At 39.4% G+C, this 5,448-nt stretch overlaps 1 long non-coding RNA gene across 1 annotated transcript; it reads right to left on the bottom strand.

The window, feature by feature from the left end:
• Positions 1 to 3,565: 3,565 nt before the first annotated feature.
• Positions 3,566 to 5,168, bottom strand: LOC106997808 (uncharacterized). Its single transcript, XR_003729124.2, has 3 exons — positions 5,041 to 5,168; positions 4,558 to 4,631; positions 3,566 to 4,312 (listed from the first exon to the last, which is right to left on the bottom strand). It is a non-coding gene; the product is annotated as an uncharacterized LOC106997808 (long non-coding RNA).
• Between the last annotated feature and the right edge of the window lie 280 nt (positions 5,169 to 5,448).

The raw sequence follows: 5,448 nt of genomic DNA, 5'->3' as shown, positions 1-5,448 counted from the left end.
GTATGGCAAACAACAAAATGTATTTTTGCTTTTCTTTTCTCTTTCCTTTCTTGCCAATCAGAGTGAATGGATTTTGAGCTTTCATTGGTGTTGTTTAAATTAATTTTTGATGAAAAAATAAAGTTGGTGGCAGGGGAGTGGGAGTTAAAATTATAGCCTGCTCTATGAAGGCAAAGTAATTTCTGGAGGGTCATGAGCTGCCACTGAAGCGTGGCCTGGAGTTAGGAACAATGTACTTGCTGTTTCAGGAGCAAATCCAGGCTGGAGTAGGCTCTCTTCACATAACTCCGGATTGGATTTAGTTCTGGATGCATGCAGACCTCTCTGGCAGCTGATGGACAAGCTAGGGCTGTATGAGCATTGGCCTGTCACTGGCCTAGACTTTATTCTTTAGTTCTGAGGCCACAGCATTTCATATGGACTTATGATTCCAGTGAGAGAGGGAGAGTGGAGAAGAAACTGGCGTGGCCCCTTGGCTCCTTTATTACCTACGATAGTGCTTGGCGTGCCATAGGTGCTCATCATGTGCGTGTTGAGTAAAGAACTTACCAAAGCAGCCCTATTCTCTAAGTCGTTCACTGAGGAGGTGAAAGTAAGATACAGGGGGTGCTATTAAATGAGAGAAACACACAAGGATCTTCTTAATTTCTCTCTTCCTAAACCTAAAAATTAGATGTGCCATTGAGCTTTGTGAGAAAGGGGATGAAAGAAGCATTACTTGAAGTGAGTCATCCATGCTTGATCTACTCTAGGGGCAAGAAACCAGTTGGGTGTTGTGCATAAGGACGTGGACCCTGCAGCCAGACTGCTTGGATCAGTGTCCTCCCTCCACCACTTTGTAGCCATCTGACCTCGGGCAAGTTCCTTCACTTCTCTATGCCTGGGCTCCTCATTTATAAACTGGTGATATGAACAGAGCCTATGTTCTAGGATTGCTGTGACACTTACATAGAAATAAGTCAACATATATATAGCGCACAGAACAATGCCAGGCACACAGCAGTGCTATTTATGGTTTTCTTCCTTCCTCCTCCTCCTCATCCTCCTCTTCCTCCTCCTCTTCTTACTTTATGCCATTCTACCAGATAAACACTATTTTATAATTTAGGAACTGATTCTAAACTATATTAAGTAATTTGTTTAAGGTCGAGCATCTAGTGAGTGCTGGGCACTGTGTTGGAGCTTCAGTCTGCCTGATTTCAAGGCCTGTGCTCCTTTCAAGGTGAGGTGTTTGACACATCCCCTTCTTGCCATCCTGGTGGCATCCTCTCAACCACCAAAGCTTATGAAAACATGCCACTCAGGTTAGCTTCCACCGGACACTGACAGAGGAGCAATTATACCTGTGCCAAGGAAAGTTCTCAGCGCCAATAAGGGTTCTGGCTACTGTGGTATACTTAGAGGAAATGAATTTAGGAAGTTTTAATTAAGATTTCAAGGACAAGAAGAGGAAAATATGAAGGAGATGGAATAAATATACTTTGACTTTGATTGGGAGGGTCAAAATGCCCTTTCGCTGTCTCATGAAGATTGAAGTTCTAGGATTCAGGTATAGAATTCTTTGCTATTGGGTATTAAAAAGCAATAGAGCTCCAAATATATGCAATCAATTTATCCCATCTTTAGGGAAACCTAAATCTAAGCCGCCTAGTATAGACAACCACTTGTCCTGTGAGTAAAACCACTTTTACAAGACTTAACAGAGAATAGGAGCAGGAAAGAGACCAACATAAGGCAGTTGCTAGAGAACAGAATTGTTTTACAGTTCTGACTTCACAACCTCATTTTCCTGACCTGATAGTTCTGAGATAAACTTCTCTGGGTGTATCTAGAATCTATTTCTTCTGTGAGGTGGTCACCAGGCCTGGTGACCTTTTAAGTTTAATGTATTAGAGCCAGCTGGGTCTTTGAGCCAGTGTAAGGAGACCATGTGAACACTTGTAAGCCATGTTTCTTTGTCCAGTAGCGTTTCAGTGCTACCTAAGCATCTGTACAGCTATTGTGTCTGACCTGCTCTGGTGATTGAAACATATAGTTGGAACAGGAGGCAGTGTTTTTTTTTTTCTTTTTCTCCAATAGATTTCTAAAACCTTTAAATGAAGTATTGCATATACACAGAGAATTACATAGATCATAAGTATATAGTCCAGTGAGCTATCACAAAATGAATGTACCTGTGTAAGTGCCACTCAGGTTAAAGAATAGAGCATTATCAGCTCCCAAGAAACCCACTGAATATTCCAGTTTATCATGCTCCTCCTTCTCTCCAAAGGTTACCACTGTTCTGACTTATAATGCCATGGGTTAGTTTTACTTATATTTGTATTTGAGCCACATATAATTAGAATCATACATTCTGTGTTCTTTCAATTCTGGCTACTTTCACTTACTGTTACATTTGAAAGTTTCAGTAGATTTGCATGTAAAAGGAGTTCATGTATTTTTATTGCTGAATAGTTTTCCATTCTATAAATATACTATGAGTTATTTACCCATTCAACTGTCCATTTAATGGTTATTTAGGTTGTTTAAAATTTGAGGTTATTATGAATAATGCTGCCACGAACATTCTTATACATGTCTTTTGTGTATATTTCTGTGGGAGTACGTATCTGCAAGTGGAATTGCTGAGTCAGAAAGTGTGCATATAGTACTCAGCGTTAGAGGAAACTTGCCAAAGAGTTTTCCAAAGTGGAAATGTGCCAATGTACGCTTCCATCAACAGTGTGTGTGTTCAAAATCCTTGCTAACATTTGGTATTGTCAGGCTTTTAAATTATGATCATTCCAGTAGGTGTGTAGTGGCATGTCATTGTGTTTTTAATTTTTATTTTCCTGAAGACTGATAAAGTTGAGTACCTTTGAAAATGTTAATTGGCAATTTGGCTACCTTTGGTGAAGTGTCTGAACATGGCATTGTGTTATTTGTCTTCCTTATTGATTTGTAGTTTTTATATATTTTGGACATGCGTTCTATGTGTTGCAAATAATTTCTCCCACTATATCGATTGCCTCTTCAGTACTTTAGTGGTATTTTGGGGTGAACAGAATGTCTTAAAATTAAAGGACCGCAACTTATCTTTGCCTTTGTGATTAGGACGTTTTGTGACTATTTGAAAATCTTCTTCCAAGATCATAAAGATATTCTCCCATGTTAACTTCTAGAACAGGGGTTGGCAAACTATGGACTGTGATCCAAATCCATTCTGCCAACTGTTTTTGTAAATAAAGTTTTATTGGGATACAGTCATGCTCATTCATTTACACATCACCCATGATTACTTTTGTGCTACAACAGACCTTATGGCACACAAAGCCCAGAATGTTTATTCTCTGACTCTTTACAGAAAAAGTTTGCCAAACCCTCCAGAAGATTTATTGTTTTGCCTTTCATATTTGGAATTGATATTTGTGTATAGTGTGCGGTAGGGATCAAGATTTTTTTCCATATGAATATGTAATTGAACCAGTGTCATTTATTAAGGGATTATCCTTTCCCCATGATTCCCTATGTCATAAATCAATTCAAGTATACATATATGCATGGATCTGTTTCCAGATTTTCATTTCTTTTTATTGGTCCATTTTTCTATCCCATGACCAATGCCACTCTGTTTTACTTGGTTCACTTTTAAAAGTGAGTCATGATATCCTCCCATTTCATTTTTCTTCAAGATTGTCTCTGTTACTGTTAAGACTTGACATATCTATATTAGTTTTCGAATCAGCCTGTCAATTTCCTCAAAACACCTTCCTGAGATTTAGATTGGCATTATATTGATTCTATAGATCAATTTGGAGAGGTTTGACTTATTTACAGAGATGAGATCCTTCCAGTTCATAAAAGTGATGTATTTTTAAATTTATTTAGGTCTTCTTCAATTTCTTTCAATAATATTTAGACCTGACATTGATATCCTGTGCATATTTTTAATTGGTTTATCTCTAGGTATCTTTGATGCTATGATAATTTATGTCAACACTAGCTTTTGTGTAAAAGAAAAAAATGACTAACTAGTCACCTACTGATATGGTTTAGCTCTGTGTCCCCATCCAAATCGCATGGCAAATTGCAATTCCCAGTGTTGGAGGAGGGCCTGATGGGAGGTGACTGGATCCTGGGGACAAATTTTCCCCTTGCTATTCTCATGACAGTGAGTTCTCACATGATCTAGTTGTTTAGAAGGGTGTAGCACTTCCCCCCTCTTTCTCTTCCTCCTTCTCTGGCCATGTAAGATGCACCTCCTTCTTCTTCATCTTCCACTGATGATTGTCAGTTTCCTGAGGCCTCCCCCGCCATGCTTCCGTGCAGCCTGCAGAATCAGGAGCGAATTAAACCTCTTTTCTTTGTAAATTACCCAGTCTCAGGTAGTTCTTTATAGCAATGTGAGAACAGACTAATACACCCAGCAAATGCCATGCCGTAGTGGAAATATAGTGGAGACCTAAAACAATATTACATGTTCTAAGAAATAATAATTGTTGGGTGGTAAAGGGAAATGACAAGCCTGGCAGGAAAAAATAATCACACACAGCACATGTATATACACATACTCACTTAAGTGTCTGTCTCCTCCATGAGTTGAGAATGCGTACTGGTATTGGCTCACGTGGCCTTGGGCTATTAAGACTCTATGACAGAATGGAAAGAGTGTTCGTGGAATGTCAGGACTCCTGGATCCTAAGCTTGGTTCTTCACAAACTAGTTGTGAAATTTCAGGCAAAGCTCTACTTAACCTCCTTAGATCTCAGTTTTTACACCTCTAAAAATAGAGTTGGCTCTAACATTGACTTATAAATAAGGAAAAGGAACCCTTTGGTTCCTGGTGAGTTTTGACATAGGGATATCCTGGGTATGATTTGGGGGGGTCTGCCTGCCAAGAGATTTCTTAAAGAAAAGCTATCTCCCCACTAGTTTGTGAATGCTTAGTAATTCTTTGACAGAAAAATTGTCTCTGAGAGAGGGGATCCCCTGAGGTGAACAAGCAGAGGAATAACAGATGCAAGAAGAGATCACAAGGATCAGGCACAGGTGTCTTACCTGAAGTACATTCCAGAGGTGGAGAAGGTTCAGGAAAAAGCATAGAGGCAGAAGCTGGCAGTGCCCATGCAGGGACTTCCCTTTGAATCATGAAAGTTTCATAGAAGAGATGAATTAGGATTCTGCCTTAAAAGTATTTAAAGAAAGAGTTACAATCAATGGACAAAAAGTGCTGCCATTTCTCTTTATGTTTAACAGTGATGATGAGGAGTGGGTGGAGCAGCAAAAACTGTTTGTCAGAATTCATGGTCCTTCTCACCTAGTAAAATATTCACCCTGGAATCTTTCCTGATCTTTGATCCCTGATCCCTGCTGCCCGATCAGAGACTCCATTCCCAGAACACCCCTGCATCTGGGTTGTGTCAGTAGAATATATAAAATTGGTATTTGTTACTTCTGAACCACGAC

Source organism: Macaca mulatta, chromosome 4 (genome assembly GCF_049350105.2).
Source record: "Macaca mulatta isolate MMU2019108-1 chromosome 4, T2T-MMU8v2.0, whole genome shotgun sequence".
NCBI classification, from domain to species: Eukaryota; Metazoa; Chordata; class Mammalia; order Primates; family Cercopithecidae; genus Macaca; species Macaca mulatta.
This window is presented reverse-complemented; position numbering and strand designations above follow the sequence as displayed.